We start from the raw sequence: 26,182 nt of genomic DNA on the forward strand, positions 1-26,182 counted from the left end.
ATGAGAAACAAACTGAGGGCCTCAGAGGGGAGGGGGTGGGGGAATGGGATAGACCGGTGATGGGTAGTAAGGAGGGCACGTATTGCTTGGTGCACTGGGTGTTATACACAACTAATGAATCATCGAGCCTTACATCGGAAACCGGGGATGTACTGTATGGTGACTAACATAATATAATAAAATTCATTTAAAAAAAAAAGAACAAAGATTAAAAAAATATATATCGAAAGGGAAAAGGACAGTCTCTACAACAAATGATGTTGGGAAAACTGGACAGCTACATAAAAGAATGAAATTAGACCACTTTCTTACACCATACAGACAAACTCAAAGCAGTTTCAAGACCTCAGTGTGATACCTGAAACCATAAAATTCCTACAAGAGGGCACAGACAGTAACTTCTCTGACGTGGACTATACCAACACTTTTCTAGACATGGCTCCTGAGGCAAAGGAAACAAAAGCAAAAATAAAGTACTGGGACTACATCAAAATAAAAAGTTTCTGCATAGCAGAAGAACAATGAAAACATAATAATAAGAAGACGACCCACTGAATGGGAGAAGATATTTGCAAATATCTTATGCAATGAAGAAATAGCGTCCAAAATATATAGAACTGATATAACTCAACACCCAAAGACAAATAATCCAGTTAAAAAGTAGGCAGAAGACATGAACAGACATTTCTACAAAGAAGAAATACAGATGGCCAACAGTCACATGATAAGATCCTCACCATCACCCATCATCAGGAAAATGCAAATCAAAAGTACAATGAGATATTACCTCACACCTGTCAGAATGGCTAACACCTACAGCACAAGAAACAACAGGTTTTGGGAGAATGAGGATGTGGATAAAGGGGAACCCTCTTGCACTGTTGGTGGGAATGCAAACTGTTGCAGCCACCGTGGAAAACAGTATGGAGTTTCCTCAAAAACTCAAATATAGAACTACCCTACGATCCAGCAATTACACTACTGGGTATTTACCCAAAGAATATGAAAACAATAACTCAAAAAGATACACGCACCCCTATGTTTCTTGCAACATTATTTACAATATCACAATATGGAAGCAACCCAAGTGTCTGTAGATAAACTGATAAATGAGACGATAGATGTGTGTACACACACACACACACACACACACACACAATGGAATATTACTCGACCATAAAAAGAATGAAATCCTGCCATTTGCAGCCATGTGGATGGAGCTAGAGAGTATTGTCCTAAATGAAATCAGACAGTCAGAGAAAGACAAATACCATATGATGTCACTCTTATGTGGAATTTAAGAAACAAAAAAGGAGGAAAAAAAAGAGACAAAACAAAATACAGACTCTTAACAATAGAGAACAAACTGATGGTTACCAGAGGGGAGGTGGATGGAAGGATGAATGAAATAGATGAAGGGGATTAAGAGTACATTTTTCTTGATGAGCACTGAATAATATATAGAATTACTGAATCACTTTATTGTACACCTGAAACTAAAATAACACTGTATGTTAACTCTACTGGAATTAAAATAAAAAATAAAAGATTTTTCTTTCAGTAACCTATTTGAAAAAGCTTTTGCTGTGCAATGTTCATAAGCTGTACTTGGAAGTATTTACTCTACAATAATTATTCAGTCTATACCTCAAATTCAAATTTTACTGAGTTCTTATACTTTACCTGTTAATCCTAGCCCACAGGAGCCATGCTGCCCAGGCTCAGCATCTATAAATTCAAAAGTGTAAATAGAGGCAGATGGCATTTCACAATCCAGAAAGCTATTATTGTTTCTGTTTTAGTATGAGATAGTCACAGAGTGTGGGATAGGTTTCAGAGCAGGTTTGTTATATATCCTAGATCTCTAATTCAATGGTCATTACCTGGATCCATTTGGCTAATAGGTTCCCTGTGGATGGGCTTGCTTCCAAGCACATACATGGAAGACGCAAAGGTGGGTGGGCTTGGTGTGGCATAGGAAGACGATCAAGTACAGACAAGGGTATGATCCCTCCCCTGATCCAGGAACTGCCATGGGAGTGGGTAAGGGGGGCAGAAGCAATGGGAAACCACCAAGGTCACTAGCAGAACACTGGAGGCGCAGGTCATGGGATCTCGAGATATGGGGCTTGGAGGCTGCTCTGAGCTACCTCAGGGAGGGAGGGGGTGAAGAAATGAGAAGGAGAAACTGCCTGTCCCTGGCCCATGCCAACTACCCACCACTGCTGGCACATATCAGTCTACACAGCTGACACAGAGCCTGGGCTCAAGATGGACTGGCTCAGGTCCCTCAACCCTCAGTTGGACAGCTGGCTCCAGGGCTCAGGCACATGCTGAGGGGTGTGGAAGGGAAGGCTGCCCCACCCAGGACATCCCCTCTTTGAGCAGACAGCCCTCTAGGACTTCTGAAAATCCAATAGCATTTTTTAAAGACATGCCATAGATGAACTAAGGCATTGAGATATTCATTTTTAAGTTCAGAGCTGTCAACTTAGGGCAGAACTTCCCTGAGGAAGACTGAGGGCAGGGCAGGCCAGGCTGAGAAGAGAGACGTGGCTCAACTGACTGGGGACCTGCAGCCCCCTTCCAGGGCAGGGTATTGTCCTCACCTCAAAAGGGATCCATGGGCTTCCATCAGGGGACTGACCAGGCGAGAACTGCCTCTTGAGAAGGCTACCCCGGCATTGGGTTGCACAGGACCCCAGGGGGGAGGGCCAGGTGGAGGGAGGGTAATACCCCGGAGGCCACAGGGCAAGAGCAGAGGCTCATGACCATGAAGATGATGATGAAAAGCAGGAGGTGGCAGCATGGGACCTGGCATGAAAGTGCCATGGGAATAGTGCCCACAGCTACACTGACTGTGTGTGTTCTCTGCCAGGCACGGTGGACTTCAGTGGGCTCCAGACTAGTCCTGACCACAACCCTAGGAAGTGTGCACCACCACCGGCCTCCTCTCCCCATGAAGCTACTAGGAATCACAGTCACAGACCCTTGTCAGTTTTCATGGAAACCAAACAGTGGCTCCCACCACACTCTGCCTGGTGGTGGTCCAGTGCGACCCTTGTGCCTGGCCAGAGACTATTGTCGACTTGTCTCCACACAACTCAACAGACAGGAGGGTGTCCCTGAATTCCATAGGATCTGATGAGACAGATCCACAGACCTCACTGCCCCACCCATCGCCAACACCCAGTGGGTCACTTGGGACCTCGGCGATTGTGATGAAGTTCACCATGCCCTATTTCTGTCACTTCTAACAGAAAGACTGGTTCTGATCCCCAACAATACCATACATCCTGGTTGCTGACCTGGGGCCAAGCAACGAACCCACATGGCACCTTTGTTTTAGAGAATGCCAGCCCTGCACCTCCTAGAAAATGTTTCTAATGAAGTACAAGTCCATCGGGAGTACAAGTCCATCAGGACTATGGTGTGAATGGTGGTGCACAGCCTGAACGGTAGTAGTCAGTAATTCTAACAAGGGTTGATCCCCACCCCCACTTCCAAAACCTTCCTCTGTCCCCCTGGAACTCATGGTCTGCCCTCAAAAAAAAAAAAAAAACCCAGGAAATAAACCTTTAATCTGAATGCTCCCTTCACCTTCTGGTTCAAATCTTGTCCAACCACAATGATATGAAACTAGAAATCAGTCACAAGAAGAAATGGGACAGTCAAAAATATATGGAGATTTAACAACATACTACTGAACAACCAACAGTCAAAGAAGAAATCAAAACAAATTTCAAAAGTACTTTAAGACAAGTGAAAAAGAGAACCTACGAAAACTTATGGGATGCAACAAAAGTCACTCTAAGGGGGAAGTTCATAGAAATTCAGGTCTTCATCTATCCATAAGAAAGCTCTCACTAAGGAGGCGGGGAAAGATGGCAGAGGAGTAGGGGACCCTATTTCAACCGGTCCCCCGAATTGAGCTGGGTATCTACCAGACCATCCTGAATACCCACAAATCAGCCTGAGATGTAAGAAGATACATCTGGATCTCTACAAACAGAACATATTCGGCAGTTCATCTAGAGGTATGAAGCAGGGAGCTGAGAGTCTATGGGCAGTAATCGGAAGATAAAAGGAAGGGTGAGGGAGGCTCCGTCCTCATGCCCCAGCAAGACAAAAGCCTCCTGTGCTGGGGGGGGGGGGGCAGACTAGCAGACTGGTAGCAGTGGAGAAAGATTTTTAGGACACCGCCCGCCCAAACTGAAACCTTGAACTTGGAGTACACGTGCAAATCAGGGGTGGCTGGCAGTTTTAGAGCACAAAGGGCAGAGATGTGCCGGGCCCTGGGAGCGAGAACTGGGAGAATAGCTGTGGGGCGCACAACCCAGGACGCTGCGGGTTTTTAGCAGCACTGACAGAGATGGAGTCAGGGTGGCCTGGAAAGCTCAGTAAAGAGCAGACTGTGATCTCTCTGTTTGGAGACAGAGGTTTGGATATGGTTACTGATGCTCTGACTCTCAGAAAAGACAGAAAACTTCCAGGGAAAGCCACCAGAGAACAAAAGCCCCCGCAAACCAGTTCTCACTGAGCCCATTTCCCCCTAACAGGAGGCAGGGCAACTCTGCCTAAACAGGGTTGCCCGAGTATCAGCACATCAGGCCCCCACCCCAGAGGTCAGGCTGAAAGAAGAAGTCCACATCCCTAAAGTCTCTATGAAACAGGTGCATCTTGCTTGGGTCCTGGTCAATAATTTGGACTCTGTACATCCCCACAACTACTCCTCATCAGAATGACAAAGAGGAGGAACCCCCAACAAAGGAAAGAAAGAGAGACTGTGGTCTCTGCCACAGAACTAATGGATATGGATATAACCAAGATGTCAGAAATGGATTTCAGAGTAACAATTATCAAGATGATGTATAGGCTTGAGAAAAATATTAACGAAAATATAGAATCTCTAAGGACTGAAATGAGAACGAATCTGGCAGAAATTAAGAACGCTATGAATCAAATGCAGTCTAAACTGGATGCTCTGACTGCCAGGGTAAACGAGGCAGAAAAATGAATTAGTGAGTTAGAGGATGAGATGATAGAAAAGAAGGAAAAAGAGGTAGCATAGGAAAAAGAATCCAATTTCAAGAAAAAAAGCTATGGGAGATTACTGACTCAATGAAACATTCCAATGTCAGAATTATTGAGATCCCCGAGGGGGTGGAAAAAGAGAGAGGTCTAGAAACGATATCTGAGAAAATTGTAGCTGAGAACTTCCCTAATCTGGGGGAGGGAGCAAGCACTTGTGTCCAAGAGGCAGAGAGGACCCCTCCCAAGATCAATGAGAACAGACCAATACCACGACACATAATAGTACAATTCGCAAATCTTAGAACCAAGGAAACAATCCTGAAAACGGCGAGAGGAAAGAGATTTCTTATGTACAGAGAAAGGAACATCAGAATAACATAGGACCTGTCTATAGAGACCTGGCAAGCCAGAAAGGGCCGGCAGGACATATTCAGAGCACTAAGTGAGAAGAACATGCAGCCAAGGATCCTGTATCCTGTATTCAGAATGGATGGAGAGACAAGGAGTTTCCAAGACTGGCAGAAACTGAAAGAATATGTGACCACCAAGCTAGCCTTACAAGAAATATTAAAGGGGGTTCTATAAAACTAGAAAGACCCCAAGAGTGATATAGAACAGAAATTTACAGAGACAATCTTTAGAAACAGGGACTTCAAAAGCAACATGACAATATTAAAATCCTATCTCTCAATAATCACTCTCAATGTGAATGGCCTAAATGCTCCCATAAAATAACACAGGGTTGTAGATTGGATAAAAAGACATGACCCATCCATATGTTGTTTACAAGAGACTCACTTTGAACCTAAGGATACATCCAGACTGAAAGTGAAGGGATGTAGAACCATTTTTCATGCCAATGGACCTCAAAAGAAAGCTGGGGTAGGAATTTTCATATCAGACAGATTCAATTTTAAGCTACAGACAGTAGTTAGAGATACAGAAGGGCACTATATTATTCTGAAAGGGTGTAACCAACAAGAGGATCTAACAATTATAAGTATCTAGGCCCCCAACAAGGGAACCAGCCAACTACATAAGTCAACTGTTAACCAAAATAAAGAGACATATAGACAATAATATGTTAATAGTAGGGGACCTCAACACTCCACTCTCAGCAATAGACAGATCACCTAAGTAGAAAATTAATAAAGAAACAAGAGCTTTGAATGACACAATGGACCAGATGGACCTCATAGATATATACAGAACATTACACCCTAAAACAACAGAATACTCATTCTTCTCTAGGGCACATGGAACTTTCTCCAGAATAGACCATATACTGGGTCACAAAACAGGTCTCAACCAATATCAAAAGACTGAGATTATTCCCTGCATATTCTCAGACCACAACGCATTGAAACTGGAACTCAATCACTAGAAAAAATTTGGAAGAAACTCAAACACTTGGAAACTGAGGAACATCCTGCTTAAGAAAGTTTGGGTAAACCAGGAAATTAAAGAAGAACTTAAGCAATTTATGGAAACCAATGAGAAAGAAAACACATTGGCCCAAAACCTGTGGGACACTGCAAAGGCAGTCCTAAGGGGGAAATAGATAGCCATCCAAGCCTCCCTCAAAAGAATAGAAAAATCTAAAATGCAGTCCTATTACTCACACCTTAAACAGATGGAGATGGAGATGGAGATGGAGATGGAACAAAAGAACAGGCCTAACCCACACACAAAAAGACAACTAATTAAGATTAGAGCAGAGATCAATGAATTAGAAACCAGAAATACAGTAGAGCAGATCAACAAAACTAGAAGCTGGTTCTTTGAAAGAATTAATAAGATTGATAAGCCAATGGCCAGACTTATCCAAAATAATAGAGAAAGGACACAAAATAATAAAATTATGAGTGAAACGGGAGAGATCACGACTAACACCAAGGAAATAGAAACAATCATTAGAAACTATTATCAACAACTATATACCAATAAATTAAGCAACCTGGAAGAAATGGATGCCTTCTTGGAAACCTATAAACTACCAAGACTGAAACAGGAAAAGATTGACAACTTAAAAAAGCCTATATACAAAAAGAGATTGAAGCAGTGATCAAAATCTCCCAAAAAGCAAGAGTGCAGGGCCTGATGGATTCCTGGGGAATTCTACCAAACATTCAAAGAAGAAATAATACCTATTCTCCTGAAGTTGTCCCAAAATATAGAAACAGAAAGAAAACTTCCAAACTCATTCTATGAGGCCGGTATTATCTTGATCCCCAAACCAGGCAACAACCCCATCAAAAAGGAGAATTACAGACCAATACCCTGATGAATATGGATGCCAAAATTCTCAACAAGATCCTAGTTAATAGGATCCAACAGTACATAAAAAGGATTATCCATCATGACCAAGTGGGATTCATCCCTGGAATGCAAGGTGGTTCAACATTCACAAATCAATCAGTGTGATAGAACACATTAATAAGAGAAGAGATGAGAATCATATAGTCCTCTCAATTGATGCAGAAAAAAAACATTTGACAAAATGCTTTCCTGATTAGCATCCTTTCCTGATTAAAACACTTCAGAGTGTAGGAATAGAGGATACATTTCTCAATTTCATAAAAACCATCTATGAAAAGCCTACAGCAAATATCATTCTCAATGGGGAAAAGCTGGAAGCCTTTCCCTTAAGATCAGGAACACGACAAGGATGCCCACTCTCACCATTATTGTTCAACATAGTATTAGAAGTCCTGGCAACAGCAATTAGACAACAAAAAGAAATTAAATGTATTCAAATAGGCAAAGAAGAAGTCAAACTCTCTCTCTTTGTAGATGACATGATACTTTATGTGGAAAACCCCAAAGACTCCACCCCCAAATTACTAGAACTCGTAGAACAACTCGGTAACGTGGCAGGATACAAAATCATTACACAGATATCAGTTGCATTTCTTTTTTTTTTAATAATGATTTTTTATTATATTATGTTAGTCACCATACAGTACATCCCCGGTTTTCGATGTAAGGCTCGATGCTTCATTAGTTGTGTATAACACCCAGTGCACCATGCAATATGTGCCCTCCTTACTACCCATCACCGGTCTATCCCATTCCCCCACCCCCCTCCCCTCTGTAGCCCTCAGTTTGTTTCTCATAGTCCATAGTCTCTCATGTTTCATTCCCCCTTCTGATTACCCCCCCTTTCTTTATCCCTTTCTTCCCCTACTGATCATTCTAGTTCTTATGTTCCATAGATGAGAGAAATCATATGATAGTTGTCTTTCTCTGCTTGACTTATTTCACTTAGCATTATCTCCTCCAGTGCCGTCCATGTTGTAGCAAATGTTGAGAACTCATTCTTTCTGATTGCTGAGTAATATTCCATTGTATATATGGACCACAACTTCTTAATCCAGTCATCTGTGGAAGGGCATCTCGGCTCCTTCCACGATTTAGCTATTGTGGACATTGCTGCTATGAACATTGGGGTGCATATGGCCCTTCTCTTCACTACGTCTGTATCTTTGGGGTAAACACCCAGTAGTGCAATGGCTGGATCATAGGGTAGCTCAATTTTTAACTCTTTAAGGGACCTCCACACGGTTTTCCAGAGTGGCTGTACCAACTTGCATTCCCACCAACAATGTAGGAGGGATCCCCTTTCTCCACATCCTCTCCAACAATTGTTGTTTCTTGCCTTGTCTATTTTTGCCATTCTAACTGGCGTAAGGTGGTATCTCAGTGTGGTTTTGATTTGAATTTCCTTGATGGCTAATGATTTTGAACATTTTTTCATGTGTCTGTTAGCCATTTGTATGTCTTCATTGGAAAAGTGTCTGTTCATATCTTCTGCCCATTTTTTGATTTGTTTATTTGTTTCTCGTGTATTGAGTTTGAGAAGTTCTTTGTAGATCTTGGATACCAGTCCTTTATCTGTAGTGTCATTTGCAAATATATTCTCCCATTCCGTGGGCTGCCTCTTAGTTTTTCTGACTGTTTCCTTGGATGTGCAGAAACTTTTAATCTTGATGAAGTCCCATAAATTCATTTTATCTTTTGTTTCTCTTGCCTTTGGGGATGTGTCATGAAAAAGGTTGCTGTGGCCGATGTCGTAGAGGTTGCTGCCTATGTTCTCCTCTAGAATTTTGATGGATTCCTGTCTCACATCGAGGTCTTTCATCCATTTGGAGTTTATTTTTGTGTATGGTGTGAGAGAGTGGTCAAGTTTCATTCTTTTGCATGTAGCTGTCCAATTTTCCCAGCACCATTTATTGAAGAGACTGTCTTTTTCCCACCGGATGTTTTTTCCTGCTTTATCAAATATTAGTTGCCCAAAGAGCTGAGGGTCCATTTTTGGGCTCTCTATTCTGTTCCATTGGTCTATGTGTCTGTTTTTGTGCCAGTACCACGCTGTCTTTGTGATCACAGCTTTGTAGTACAGCTCGAAATCCGGCATTGTGATGCCCCCAGCTTTGTTTTTCCTTTTCAACAGTTCCTTGGAGATTCGGGGTCTTTTCTGGTTCCATACAAATTTAAGGACTATTTGTTCCAGTTCTTTGAAAAACGTTCTCGGTATTTTGATCGGGATAGCATTGAAAGTGTAGATTGCTCTGGGTAGCATGGACATTTTAACTATGTTAATTCTTCCGATCCATGAGCATGGAATATCTTTCCATCTTTTTATGTCTTCCTCAATGTCTTTTAAGAGTGATTTATAGTTTCTGGAATAAAGGTCCTTTACGTCTCTGGTTAAGTTAATTCCAAGGTAACGTATGGTTCAGTTGCATTTCTTTTTTTAAAGATTTTATTTATTTATTCGACAGAGATAGAGACAGCCAGCGAGAGAGGGAACACAAGCAGGGGGAGTGGGAGAGGAAGAAGCAGGCTCATAGCAGAAGAGCCTGATGTGGGGCTCGATCCCATAACGCCGGGATCACGCCCTGAGCCGAAGGCAGACGCTTAACCGCTGTGCCCCCCAGGAGCCCCCAGGTTCAGTTGCATTTCTATACACTAACAAAGAGATTGAAGAAAGAGAAATTAGGGAATTGATTCCATTTATAATAGCACGAAAAACCATAAGATATCTCGGAATAAACTTAACCAGAGAGGTAATGGATTTATACTCTAGAAACTATAGAACACTGATGAAAGACATTGAAGAAGACACAAGAAGATGGAAAAACATTCCATGCTCATGGATCGGAAGAATAAACATAGTTAAAATGTCTATGCTACCCAGAGCAATCTACACTTCCAACATCATCCCAATCAAAATACCAATGACATGATTCAGAGTGCTGGGACAAACAATCTTAGAATTTGTGTGGAATCAGAAAAGCCCCGAATCACCAAGGAAATGTTGAAAAGGAAAAAAAAAAGCTGGGGGCATCACGTTGCCAGATTTCAAGCTATACTACAAAGCTGTGATCACAAAGACAGTATGGTACTGGCACAAAAACAGGCACATAGACCAATGGAACAGAACAGAAACTCCAGAAGTGGACCCTTGGCTCTATGGTCAACTAATCTTTGATAAAGCAGGAAAAAACATCCAGTGGAAAAAAGACAGTCTCTTCAATAAATGGTGCTGGGAAAATTGGACAGCTACATACAAAAGAATGAAACTTGACCACTCTCTTACACCATACACAAAGATAAACTCCAAGTGGGTGAAAGACCTCGATGGGAGACAGGAATCCATCAAAATTCTAGAGGAGAACATAGGGTGTAACCTCTTTGACATCAGCCACAGCAACTTCTTTCATGACACATCCCCAAAGGCAAGGGAAACAAAAGAAAAAATGAAGTTGTGGGACTTCATCAAGATGAAAAGTTTCTACGCAGCAAAGGAAACAGTCATTAAAACAAAGAGGTAACCCACAGAATGGGAGAAGATATTTGCAAATGAAACTACAGATAAAAGGCTGGTATCCAAGATCCCTAAAGAACTTCTCAAGCTCAATACACGAGAAATAAATAATCAAATAAAAAAATGGGCAGAAGATATGAACAGACACTTTCCCAATGAAGACATACAAATGGATAACAGACACATGAAAAATTTTCAAAATCATTAGCCATCAGGGAAATTCAAATCAAAACCACATGGAGATACCTCCTTACGCCAGTTAAAATGGCAAAAATGGACAACGCAAGAAATGGACAACAAATGTTGGAGAGGATATGGAGAAAGGGGAACCCTTTTAAACTGTTGGTGGGAATGCAAATTGGTACAGCCACTTTGGAAAAGAGTGTGGAGTTTCCTTTAAAAATTAAAAATTGAGCTACCCTATGATCCAGCAATTACACTACTGGGTATTTACCCCAAAGATACAGATGTAGTGAAGAGAAGGGCCATATGCACCCCAATGCTCATAGCAGCATTGTCCACAATAGCTAAACTGTGGAAGGAGCCGAGATGCCCTTCAACAGACAAATGGATAAAGATATGGTCTGTATGTACAATGGAATATTACTCAGCCATCAGAAAGAATGATTACCCAACATTTGCATCAACATGGATGGGATTGGAGGAGACTACGCTAAATGAAATAAGTCAAGCAGAGAAAGACAATTATCATATGGTTTCACTCATTTGTGGAACTTAAGGAAAAACAGGGAGATCTTTAGGAGAAAAAAGGAAGGGAAAAATGAAGGGGGGGAACAGAGGGGGAGATTAACCATGAGAGACTCTGAACTCCAGGAAAGAAATTGAGGGTTTTAGAGGGGTGGGGTGGGGGGGATGGGTTAGCCCGGTGATGGGTATCAAGGAGGGCCCGTATTGCACGGAATACTGGGTGTTATATACAAACAATGAATCATGGAACAGTACATCAAAAACTAATGATGTACTGTATGGTGACTAACATATTATAGTAAAAAAACTAATGATGTGGAGACAAAGCCTACAATGCAGAGGAGTGGGATACCCCATTTAAACTGGCCCCCTGAATTTAGCTGGATATCTATCAAACCATTTTGAACATCCACAAAATCAACCTGGGGTGTAAGAATATATATCTGGATCTCTGCAAGCAGAAAAATGGCTGTGTTTGGCAAGATAGAAAGGGCGGAGTCATGAATCCTCCAGGAGATGTCAGAAGACAAACAGAAGTGGGAGGGAGCCACCATAAGCTGGCCCCCGGAAAGTGATATAACACCAGAGCACAAACACAGAAGCCTCGGAAATCAGCTTTAGTAAGAGACATCCCCCCCTGAGGCAGGCTTTGGAAATGAAAAGGCAGAATTCTAGGTAGATCTCAGGATACGGGGACCACAGAGTAAAAGGAAATTCCTGAAACGGTGGAAGGCCCAAGTGTTGGATCCAGGAAGCAGGTTGTGGTCAGAGAGCATGGGAAGGGACTCACAACTAGAGTGGTCAGAAACCGTGAATGGTGTGGGTCGATAATCCGCTTTGTTCTTGGACAATCTGAAAAAATCTGGAATCAGCGCCCACAACGGGGCAAAAACTTGCACAGCAGTAGTGGCCAGGAAGGGGCTTCAGAGCAGAACTGGACCTGATTCCGGAGCCTCGGTTATGTGCTCGAACCCACAGCTTCTCGCAGTTTTGAAAACTACAAAGGGCAGAGATAATTTCAGAGAGTAGCTGTGGGAAACACTTCTGAGGGCAGCCGTGGGTGTGCACCGTGGGAAGCTGCAGTTTTCAGCGGCACAAGCAGCAGTGGAGACTGCTTGCCCTCAGAGTTTATTAAAGAGGGCCGACTGAATTTTCTGCTCTGGGCCAGAGGTTTGGCTGTGGCCATTTTTGCTCTGATCCCCTGAAGAGGCCCAGAAAGGCCCCAGGTTACAAAATACACTCAGAAGCCTGATTTCCGCTGAGCCTATCCCCTGGATGGCTGGGGTGGGGAGGCAACTCCCCAGGCAAGATTACCTGGGAAACAGAGGGGCAGTCTCCTCCCCCAGAAGACAGGCTGAAAGAGCAGATGGATGACAATCCTTTGGATCCTATAATGTAAAAACACAACACAAGGGGAAAATTGTATATTGAGCTCCTGGTGTGGCCTCACAACTTGTTTATTTTTCAGATATAATTTTCCTTTCCTCTTCTCCTCTCCTTTTTCTTTCTTTCTTTCTTTCTTTCTTTCTTTCTTTCTTTTTCTTCTTTCTTTCTTTTTTCTTTCCTTTCTTTTTTTTTTCCTTTTCTCATGCCATTTTCCCCTGCTGTAATCATCCTTTTTTTTTTTTTTAAAGATTTTATTTATTTATTTGACAGAGAGATAGATAGCCAGTGAGAGAGGGAACACAAGCAGGGGGGAGTGGGAGAGGAAGAAGCAGGCTCACAGCGGAGGAGCCTGATGTGGGGCTCGATCCCAGAACGCCGGGATCACGCCCTGAGCCGAAGGCAGACGCTTAACGACTGAGCCACCCAGGCGCCCCTGCTGTAATCATCCTTATACCTTCTCCTCATTTTAACTAGAGGTCTATAATAGCAACTCATTTTTTCATAGGTGCTTTTTAACTTGTATTTTTACACACCTATTTTTTTTATAGATATATGCTTTGTTTTAGCCCGTTTTTCACTCTACTCAGTTTTACCTATTTATATATACAAGTTTTACTTTCCTAGTGGTTTTGGGACATAGTGTCCTCTAACACACAGACCAAAATACATTCAGGAACAACTGAAACACCCCACTTTGTCCACACTGAGCAATTATACCTCCCCTTTACCCTTTAAAAAAATATATGTATATATGATATTTTCTATCATATATATATACACACACACATATATATTTCTATGATATATATAGTATAACTTTTAAATTTTAATTTCAATTTTTAAATTTTATTCTCGTACTTCATTTTGGCTTTGTTTTTTCGATGGTGGTGTCTGACCACTCCAGATTTTGTTAGGGTGCATTTGCTTGGGTCATGGTTGATATTTTAGATTCTGTCCATTTGTTCAACCATCCCTAAACAGAATGACTAGGAGGAGGGACTCCCAACAAAGAAAAGAGCCAGAGCCAATGTCTTCCACCACAAAACTAATGGATATGGATATAAGCAAGATATCAGTGACAGACTTCAGGATACCAAGCATGGCTTGAAAAAGACCTCAGTGACAACATAGAATCTCTAAGGGCAGAAATGAGAACTAAACAGGATGAACTTGAAATGCTATGAAGGAGATGCAGTCTAAACTGGATACTCGAACAGCCAGGGTAAATGAGGGATAAGAACAAAATAGTGATCTAGAGGATAAGATGATAGAAAGGAAGGAAGCTGAATAAGATAGGGATAGGCAGCTAGTGGCACATGAGATTAGACTTAAAGATATCAACAACACCATGAAAGACTCCAGTGTCAGAATTCTTGGGATTCCTGAGTGAGTGGAGAGAGAGAGGATGAGAAGTTATGTTTGAGCAAATCATAGCTGAGAATTTCCCTAATCTGGAGTCCAAGAAGCAGAGAGGACCGCTTCCAAAATCAATAAAAATAGATCAGCACCCTGACATGTAATAGTGAAGCTTGCAAATTATACAGCCAATGAAGCTATCCTGAGACCAGCTAGGGGGAAGAGATTTCCTACATATAGAGGGAGGAACATCAGATTAACATCAGACCTGTTCACAGGGACGTGGCAAGCCAGAAAGGGCTGCCAGGACATATTCAGGGTATTAAATGAAAACAGTGCAGCCAAAAATACTTTACCCAGCAAGACTGTCATTCAGAATGGATGGAGAGATAAAGAGCTCAGGAGAGGTACAAACTGAAAGAATATTGACCAGCAAACCAGCCCAGCAAGAAATATTAAAGAGGAGTTTGCAAACAAAGAGAAGCCCCAAGAGTCATAGACTACAAAGAAACAGAAAACCCACAGAAACAGAGACCTTACAGGCAATACAATGGCACTAAATTCATATCTTTCAATAGTTACTCTCAACATGAACAGGCTGAATGCTCCTATCAAAAGACACAGGGTGTCATATTGGATAATAAAGCAGGACCCATCCATATGCTGTCTATAAGAGACTCATTTTGAACCTAAAGACACCTCCAGATTGAAGGTAAGGGGATGGAGAATCATTTACCATGCCAATGGACCTCATAAGAAATCTGGGGTAGCAATCTCATATCAGACAAATTAGATTTTAAGCCAAAGACTGTAGTAAGAGATGTAGAGAGTCACTAGATCATACTTAAAGGGTCTTTCCAACAAAAAGATCTAACAATTGTAAATATCTATACCCCCAACATGGCAGCAGCCAAATACATAAGTCAATTAATAAACAAAATAAAGAAACATATGGGTAGGAATACATTAATAATAGGAGACCTAAACACTCCACTCACAGCAATGGACAGATCATCTAAGCAGAAGATCAACAAAGAAACAAAAACTTTGAATGGCACATTGGACCAGACGGACTTCATAAGTATATACAGAACATTCCACACTAAAACAACAGAATACTCCATCTTCTTGGGTGCACATGGAACTTTCTACAGAATAGATCACATACTGGGTCACAAATCAGGTCTCAACTGATACCAAAAGATTGAGATTATCCCTTGCATAGTTTCAGACCACTATGCTGTGAGACTGGAACTTAATCAGAAGAAGAAATTTGGAAGGAACTCAAACACTTGGAGGTTACAGAGCATCTTGCTAAAGAATGATTGGGTCAACCAAGAAATTAAAGAAGAACTTAAAGAATTCATGGGAACCAATGAGAATGAAAACACATCGGTACAAAACCTGTAGGATACTGCAAAGGTGGGCCCAAGAGGGAAATACACAGCCATCCAAGCCTCTCTCAAAAAATTAGAAAAATCCAAAATGCACAAGCTAATCTTACACTTAAAGGAGCTGGGGAAGAACAGCAAGGCCTAAACCAAGCAGGACAAGAGAAATAATAAAGATTAGAGCAGAGATCAATGAATTAGAAACCAGAAATACAGTAGAGCAGATCAACAAAACTAGAAGCTGGTTCTTTGAAAGAATTAATAAGATTGATAAGCCAATGGCCAGACTTAACCAAAATAAATGGGAAAGGACCCAAATTCATAAAATCATGAATGAAAGGGGGACAGATCACTACTAACACTAAGGAAATATAAACAATCATCAGAAATTATTACCAGCAACTATATGCCAACAAATTAAGCAATCTAAAAGAAATAGACACATTCCTGGAAACCAAGACTGAAACAGGTAGAAATAGATCATCTGAACAGACCAATAACCAGGAAGGAAATTGAAGCAGTCATCAAAAACCTCCCCCAAAACAAGAGTCCAGGGGAAAATGGTTTCCCAGGGGAATTCCATCAAACATTTAAGGAAGAAATCATACCTATCCTACTGAAGCTGTTTCAAAAATACTGTATGGTAACTAACATAACATAATAAAAAGTAATTAAAAAAAAAAGAAATGGAAGGAAAACTTCCAAACTCGTTCTATGAGGCCAGCATTACCCTGATCCCAAAACCAGACAAAGACCCATCCAAAAGGAAAATTATAAACCAATATCCCTGATGAAGATGGATGCCAAAATACTCAACAAGATACTAGCCAATAGGATCCAACAGTCCATTAAAAGGATGATTCACCACGACCAGGTGGAATTTATTCCTGGGATTCAAGGATGGTTCAACATTTGCAAATCAATCAACATGATAGAGCACATCAATAAAAGAAAAGACAAGAACTATTGAGCCTCTCAACCGATCCCGAGAAATCATTTGACAAAATACAGCATCCTTTCCTGATTAAAACTCTTCAAAGTACAGGGATATAGGGAACATACCTCAGTATCATAAAAGCCATCAGTGAACAGCCCACAGCAAATATTATTCTCAATGGGGGAAAAGCTGAGAGCTTTTCCTTTAAGGTCAGGAACACGACAAGGATGCCCACTTTCACCATTATCGTTCAACATAGTCCTAGAAGTCCTATTTCCAGCAATCAGAGAAAAAAAGAAATAAAAGGCATTCAAATAGGCAAAGAAGAACTCAAACTCTCTCTCTTCATAGATAACATGATACTTTATGTGGAAAACCCAAAAGACTCCACCCCCAAGTTATTAGAACTCATACAGCAACGTGGCAGGATACAAAATCAATGCTCAGAAATCAGTTGCATTTGTATACACTAACAGTGAGACTGAAGAAAGAGAAATTAAGGAGTTGATTCCATTTACAACAGCTCCAAAAACCATAAGATACCTAGGAATAAATCTAACCAAAGAGGTAAAGATTCTCTAGAATCTACAAAACACTTATGAAAGAAATTGAGGAAGACACAAAAACATTCCATGTTCATGGATTGAAAGAACAAACATTGTAAAAATGTCTCTGCTACCTAGAACAATTTACACTTTCAATGTAATCCCTATCAAAATGTCATCATCATTTCTCACAGAGCTGGAACAAACAATCCTAGAATTTGTATGGAACTGGGAAAGACCCCGAATCGCCAGGGGAATGTTGAAAATCCTGGAGAACACAGGCAGTAACTTCTTTGACATTGGCCACAGCAACTTCTTTCATGACACGTCTCTAAAGCCAAGGGAAACAAAAGCAAAAATGAACTATTGGGAATTCATCAAGATAATAAGCTTTTGCACAACAAAGCAAACAGTTGACAAAACTAAGAAGCAATCCACAGAATGGGAGAAGTTATTTGCAAATGACATTTTGAAAAAAGGGCTGGTATCTAAGATCTATAAAGTACTTATCAACCTCAATACCCAAAAAACAAATAATCCAGTCAAGAAATGGGCAGAAGACATGAACAGACACTTCTCCAAAAAATATATACAAATGGCTAAGAGACACATGAAAAAATGTTCAACATCACTAGCCATCAGGGAAATACAAATCAAAACCACAGTGAGATGCCACCTTACACCAGTTAGAAAGGCCAAAATTAATGAGACAGGAAACAATAAGTATTGATGAGGTTGTGGAGGAATAGAGTGGGGGACTACAGGAGAAGGGAGGGAAAACTGAATGGGAAGAAATCAGAGAGGGAAACAAACCATGAGAGACTCTGGACTCTGGGAAACAAACTGAGGGTTACAGAGGGGAGGAGTGTGGAACATGGGGTAACTGGGTGATGGGTATAAGGAAGGCATGTATTGTGATGAGCACTGGGTGTTATATACAACTAATGAATCGTTGAATACTACATCAAGAAGTTATGATGTACTATATCCTGTCTACCTGAACATAACAAAAAATAAAATAAAATAAACAAATTTAAAATTAAAAAAAATCTAATGTACTATATGTTGGCTCAATGAACATAAAAAAGAAAAAAGCTGGAGTCATCAAGACAGTATGATACTGGCACAAAAACAAACATGTAGATGGATAGAACAGAATAGAAAACCCTGAAATTAACCCACAACTGTATGGTCAATTAATCTTTCACAAAGAAGGAAATAGTATCTAATGGAAAAAAGACAAGCTCTTCAACAAATTTTATTGGAAAAACTGATCAGAGACATGCAAAAGAATGAGACTGGACCACTTTCTTATGCCATACACAAAAATAAATTCAAAATGGATGAAAGACCTCAATTTGAGACAGGAAACCATCAAAATTCTAGAGGAGAACGCAGACAGAAACCTCTTTGACATCAGCCATGACAACTTCTTCCTAGATATGTCTCCTAAGGAGAGAGAAACAAAAGCAAAGTAAAATTCTGGTACTTCATCAAGATTAAAAGCTTCTGCACAACAAAGGTAACAATCAACAAAACTAAAATGCAACCTACAGAATGGTAGAAGATATTTGCAAATAACATATCTGAGGAAGGTTTAGAATCCAAAATCTATAAAGAACTTAACAAACTCAACACACAAAAAACCAAAAAATAATCCAGTTAAAAAATCAGTTGAAGACACGAATAGAGATTTTTCCAAAGAAGACATCCACATGGCCAACAGACACATGAAATGATGCACAATATCACTCATCATCAGGGAAATAGAAATCAAAACTACAATGACATATCACCTCACACCTGTCCGAATGGCTAATATTTACATCACGGGAAGTGATAGGTGTTGACAAGAATGTGGAGAAAGGGTTTCCCTCTTGCACTGTTGGTTGGAATGCAAACTGGTACAACCAACCTGGAGAACAGTATGGAAGCTCCTCAAAAAGTTAAATGTAGGAGCACCTGGGTGGCTCAGTCAGTTAAGCATCTACCTTTGGCTCCGGTCATGATCTCAGTGTCCTGGAAGGGAGCACCACATAGGGCTCCCTGCTCAGCAGGGAATCTGCTTCTCCCTCTCCTCTCCCTCTGCCCCTGTCCCTCTACCCCTCGCACTCTCCTTCTGCCCCTCCCCCTGCTCATGCTCTCTCATGCACACTCCCTCAAATAAATAAATAAAAATAAATAACATTTTTTTTAAGTTAAGTATTGAACTACCTATGGTTCAGAAATTGCAAGAGCCCAAATGTTCATTGACTAATGAACGGATAAAGAAGTAATATATATGGAGTCGGTTAAGCATCTACCTTTGGGAGGGGAGTTAAGATGGCGGAGGAGTAGGGGACCCCTTTTTCAGCCAGTCCCCTGAGTCGAGTTGGATAGGTACCAGACCAGCCTGAACATCCATGGAATCAGCCTGAGACGCAGGAAGATACACCTGGATCTCTAAAAATGAACATCTTCAGTGATGAGTATTGAGGTACAAGCGGGGAGCCATGAAACCACGCACACATATCTGAAGATAAACGGAAGGGGGAGGGAGCCGCCGTGTTCAGGCCGGGAAGCGGTAGCCATCTGCACAGGGGAGCGGGCGGACTCTCGGTCTGGCACCCACGAGAGAGCAGACTGAGACCATAAGCCAGGGAGCGCACGCCACCAGACTGAAATGGAGCTCCAGTGCACTCACTGGAACCAGACTGAGACCGGGAGGTCCGGAGTGTGTGGGGGTGGTGGGCGGCTGGCAGCTGGCGGTGTTAGAAACCCAAAGACTGAGACATGCTGGACCTGGAAGTGAGGGCTGGGACACCAGGTGTGGGCCGCACATCCCGGGACGCTGCAGGGTTGAGCAGCACAAACAGAAACAGAATAAAGTGGCCAGAACATCAGTGGAGAATGGTCCGTGATCCCTCTGTTCTGAGACAGAGGCTAAGATTCGGCCACTGCTGCTCTGACGCTCAGATTAGGCACAGCTAACTGCCAGGGAAAGCCGCCAGAGAACAAAAGCCTGGAAATAACGGCTCACAGCGTGCCCATCCCCATCCCCCCTCGCAGGGGACATGGAGACTCTACCCAAACAGGGTTGCCTGAGTATCGGCGTGGCAGGCCCCTCCCCCAGAAGGCAGGCTGAAAAATCAAGAAGCTCACAACCCTAAGATCCCTATAAAACAAGGGTGCAGAGCCTGGGTCCCAGTCAATAACTTGGGCTCTGGACAACCCCGCAACCTCTCCTCATCAGAATGATGAGAGGGGGAAATGCCCCCAGCAAAGAAAAGACAATGAGTCTGTGGCCTCTGCCACAGAACTGATGGATATGGATATAACCAAATTATCAGAAATGGAATTCAGAGTAACAATGGTCAAGATGATGTGTAGACTTGAAAAAAGTATTAACAAAAATGTTAATGAGAATATGGAATCTCTAAGGGTGGAAATGAGAGTGAACCTGGCAGAAATTAAAAATTGTATGAGCCAAATGCAGTCAAAACTAGAGGCTCTGACGGCCAGGGTGAATGAGGCAGAGGAATGTATCAGCGAATTGGAGGATGGGTTAGTAGAAGAAAAAGCTAAAATAGAATCTGGACTTAAAGGAATCCATGCTCAAGAATGTAGGTTACGGGAGATTACTGACTCAATGAAACATTCCAATGTCAGAATCATCGGCATCCCCGAGGGGGTGGAGAAAAACAGAGGTCTAGAAGAGATATTTGAACAAATTGTAGCTGAAAACTTCCCTAATCTAGCAAGGGAAACAAACATTTGTGTCCAAGAGGCAGATAGACCCCTCCCAAACTCAACCACGACAAACCTATGCCATGTCATGTCATAGTGCAATTCACAAATATTAGATCCAAGGATACAGTATTGAAAGGGGCCAGGGCAAAGAAATTTCTCACGTACCAAGGCAAAGGTATCAGAATTACATCAGACCTCTCTACACAGACCTGGAATGAGAGAAAGCGTTCGGGGGGGGGGGGCATTTTTAAAGCTCTTTCAGAGAAAAACATGAAGCCAAGGATCCTTTATCCCGCAAGGCTGTCATTCAGAATTGATGGAGAAATAAAGACCTTCCAGAATCGCCAGTCATTGACCAATTTCGTAACCACAAAACCAGCCCTACAGGAGATATTAAGGGGGGTTCTATAAAGGTAAAAAGGCCCCGGGAGTGATACAGAATAGAAAGTCACAATCAATAGAAACAAAGACTTTACGGGCAACATGGCATCATTAAAATCATATCTCTCTGGTGACTAACATAATATAATAAAAAATCATTATAAAAAAATAATAAATAAAATCATATCTCTCAATATTCAGTCTCAATGTAAATGGCCTAAATGCTCCCATAAAGTGCCACAGGGTTGCAGATTGGATAAAAAGACATGACCCATCCATTTGCTGTCTACAAGAGACTCATTTTGAACCTAAAGATACATTCAGACTGAAAGTAAAGGGATGGAATACCATCTTTCATGCCAATGGACCTCAAAAGAAAGCTGGGGTAGCAATTCTCATATCAGAAAGATTGGATTTTAAACTATAGACTATAGTTAGATATCAGAAGGGCACTATATTATTCTTAAAGGATGTATCCAACAAGTGAATATGACAATTATAAATATAAATGCCCCCAACAAGGGAGCAGCAAGATACACAAGCCAACTCTTAACCAGAATAAAGAGTCATATAGATAAAAATATGCTAATAGTAGGGGACCTCAATCCTCCACTATCAGAAATAGACAGAACACCCATGCAAAAAATCCATAAAGAATCAAAGGCTTCGAATGCCATACTCGACGAGTTGGACCTCATAGATATATATAGAACACTACACCCCAGAACCAAAGAATACTCATTCTATTCTAATGCCCATGGAACATTCTCAAGAATAGACCATGTTCTGGCTCACAAAACAGGTCTCAACCAATACCAAAAGACTGAAATTATTCCCTGCATATTCTCAGACCACAACGCTTTGAAATTGGAACTCAACCACAAGGAAAAATTTAGAAGAAACTCAAACACTTGGAGACTAAGAACCATTCTGCTCAGGAATGATTCGATAAACCAGAAAATCAAAAATCAATTTAAACAATTAGTGGAGACCAACGAGAATGAAAACACAACGGTCAAAAACCTGTGGGATACTGCAAAGGCAGTCCTAAGGGGAAAATACATAGCCATCCAAGCCTCACTCAAAAGAATAGAAAAATCTAAAATGCATGGGGGCGCCTGGGTGGCACAGCAGTTAAGCGTCTGCCTACGGCTCAGGGCGTGATCCCGGCATTGTGGGATCAAGCCCCACATCAGGCTCCTCTGCTATGAGCCTGCTTCTTCCTCTCCCACTCCCCCTGCTTGTGTTCCCTCTCTCTCTGGCTGTCTCTATCTCTGTCAAATAAATAAATAAAATCTTTAAAAAAAAAAGAAAAATATAAAATGCAGTTTTTATATTCTCACCCCAAGAAGCTCCAACAGCAATAGAGGGACAGACCTAATCCATGCACGAGGAAGCAGTTGACCAGGATTAGAGCAGAGATCAATGAATTAGAAACCAGGAGCACAGTAGAGCAGATCAACAGAACTGGAAGCTGGTTCTTTGAAAGAATCAATAAAAGGATTATTAGAAACTTCTTTCAACAGCCTTATGCCAATAAATTAAGCAATTTGGAAGACATGGAGGCCTTCCTGGAAACCTATAAACTACCAAGACTGAAACAGGAAGAAATTGATTTCTTAAACAGGCCAATTAATTATGAAGAGAGTGAGTCAATGATAAACAACCCTCCAAAAAACAAAACTCCAGGCCCGGATGGTTTTCCCAGGGAATTCTACCAAACATTCAAAGAAGATATAATACCAATTTCCCTAAAGCTACTTCAAAAAATAGAAACAGAAGGAAAGCTACCAAACTCATTCTATGAGGCCAATATTACCTTGATCCCCAAATGAGGCAAAGACCCCATCAAAAAGGAGAATTACAGACCGATTTCCCTAATGAATATGGATGCCAAAATCCTCAACAAGATCCTGGCTAATAGAATCCAACTGTACATTAAAAGGATTATCCACCATGACCAAGTGGGATTCATCCCTGGGATGCAAGGGTGGTTCAACATTCGCAAATCGATCGGGGTCTTAGATTTTATCCAGAAAGATAAATTCAGAAATCATATGATTCTCTCAATAGATGCAGAAAAAGCATTTGACAAAATACAGCATTCCTTCCTGATTAAAACCCTTCAGAGTGTAGGGAAGAGGGTCATTCCTCAATCTCATAAAAAACCATCTATGAAAAGCCTACAGCAATATCATTCTCAATGGGGAAATGCTGGAAGTCTTTCCCGTAAGATCAGGAACACGACAAGGATGCCCACTCTCGCCATTATTATTCAACATAGTATTAGAAGTCCTTGCAACAGCAATTAGACAACAAAAAGGTATAAACGGTATCAAAATCGGCAAAGAAGAAGGCAAACTGTCTCTCTTCGCAGATGACATGATACTCTATATGGAAAACCCAAAAGAATCCACTCCCAAACTACTAGAAGCTATAGAGCAATTCAGTAATGTGGCGGGATACAAAATCGATGCTCAGAAATCAGTTGCATTTCTATACACGAACAATGAGACTGAAGAAAGAGAAATTAGGGAATCCATCCCATTTACAATAGCACCAAAAACCATACGTTACCTTGGAATTAACTTAACCAGAGATGTAAAGGACCTATATTCTAGAAACTATAAATCACTCTTGAAAGACATTGAGGAAGACACAAAAAGATGGAAAAATATTCCATGCTTATGTATCAGAAGAATTAACATAGTTAAAATGTCCATGCTACCCAGAGCAATCTACACTTTCAATGCCATCCCAATCAAAATACAAATGAAATTTTTCAAAGAGCTGGAACAAACAGCCCTTAAATTTGTGTGGAACCAGAAAAGGCCCCAAATCGCCAAGGAACTGTTGAAAAGGAAAAACAAAGCTGGGGGCATCATGTTGCCAGATTTCCAGCTATACTACAAAGCTGTGATCACAAAGACAGCATGGTACTGGCACAAAAACAGACACATAGACCAATGGAACAGAATAGAGAACCCAGGAATGGACCCTTGGCTCTTTGGGCAACTAATCTTTGATAAAGCAGGAAAAACATCTGGTGGAAAAACGACAGTCTCTTCAATAAATGGTGCTGGGAAAATTGGACAGCTACATGCAAAAAATGAAACTTGACCACGCTCTCACACCATACACAAAAATAAACTCCAAATGGATGAAAGACCTCGATGTGAGACAGGAATCCATCAAAATCCTAGAGGAGAGCATAGGCAGCAACCTCTACGACGTCGGCCAAAGCAACCTTTTTCATGACGCATCGCCAAAGGCAAGAGAAACAAAAGATAAAATGAACTTGTGGGACTTCATCAAGATAAAAAGCTTCTGCACAGCCAAGGAAACAGTCAAAAAAACTAAGAGGCATCCCACAGAATGGGAGAATATATTTGCAAATAATGCTACAGATAAAAGACTGGTATCCAAGATCTACAAAGAACTTCTCAAACTCAATACATGAGAAACAAATAAACAAATCATAAAGTGGGCAGAAGATATAAACAGACACTTTTCCAATGAAGACATACAAATGGCTAAAAGACACATGAAAAAATGTTCAACATCATTAGCCATCAGGGAAATTCAAATCAAAACCACACTAAGATACCGTAACCTTACGCCAGTTAGAATGGCAAAAATTGACAAGGCAAGAAACAACAATTGTTGGAGAGGATGTGGAGAAAGGGGATCCCTCCTACATTGTTGGTGGACATGCAAGTTGGTACAGCCACTCTGGAAAACAGTGTGGAGGTCCCTTAAAAAGTTAAAAATTGAGCTACACTATGACCCAGCCATTGCACTACTGGGTATTTACCCCAAACATACAGACCTAGTGAAGAGAAGGGCCATATGCACCCCGATGTTCATAGCAGCATTGTCCACAATAGCTAAATCGTGGAAGGAACCGAGATGCCCTTCAGCAGATGACTGGATTAAGAAATTGTGGTCCATATATACAATGGAACATTACTCAGCTATCAGAAAGAGCGATTTCTCAACATCTGCTGCAACATGGACGGCACTGGAGAAGATAATGCTAAGTGAAATAAGTCAAGCAGAGAAAGACAATTATACGATTTCTCTCATCTATGGAAGGTAAGAACTAGGAAGATTGGTAGGGGAAGAAAGGGATAAAGAAAGGGGGCTAATCAGAAGGGGGAATGAAGCATGAGAGACTATAGACTCTGGGAAACAAACTGAGGTCTTCAGAGGGGAGGGGGTGGGGGAATGGGATAGACTGGTGATGGGTAGTAAGGAGGGCACGTATTGCATGGTGCACTGGGTTTATACGCAACTAATGAATCATCGAACTTTACATCAGAAACCAGGGATATACTGTATGGTGACTAACATAACATAATAAAAAAACATTTAAAAAAAAGTAGTAGTGTATATATACACCATGGAATATTACTCAGCCACACAAAATGATGAAATCTTTCCATTTGTCACAACATGGATGAAACTAGAGAGTATTTCGGGAAGCAAAATAAGTCAATCAGAAAAAGACAAATACCATATGATTTCACTCATAAGTGGAATTTAAAAAACGAAAGAAATCATCATGGGGGTGGGGAGGGAAACCATAAAATAGACTTTTTTTTTAAGATTTTATTTATTTATTTGACAGAGAGAGACAGCAAGAGCGGGAACACAAGCAGGGGGAGTGGGAGAGGGAGAAGCAGGCTTTCCGCCTAGCAGGGAGCCTGATGCAGTGCTCGATCCTAGGACGCTGGGATCATGACCTGAGCCAAAGGCAGACGCTTAATGGCTGAGACACCCAGGCGCCCCTAATATAGACTGTTAATTACAGAACAAGCTGATGGTTACCGGAGGGAAACTGGGTGGGGGGGATGGGCTGAATAGGTCATGGGGATTAAGGATT

This window comes from Ursus arctos, unplaced genomic scaffold (assembly GCF_023065955.2).
Source record: "Ursus arctos isolate Adak ecotype North America unplaced genomic scaffold, UrsArc2.0 scaffold_5, whole genome shotgun sequence".
In the NCBI taxonomy this organism is placed as follows: Eukaryota; Metazoa; Chordata; class Mammalia; order Carnivora; family Ursidae; genus Ursus; species Ursus arctos.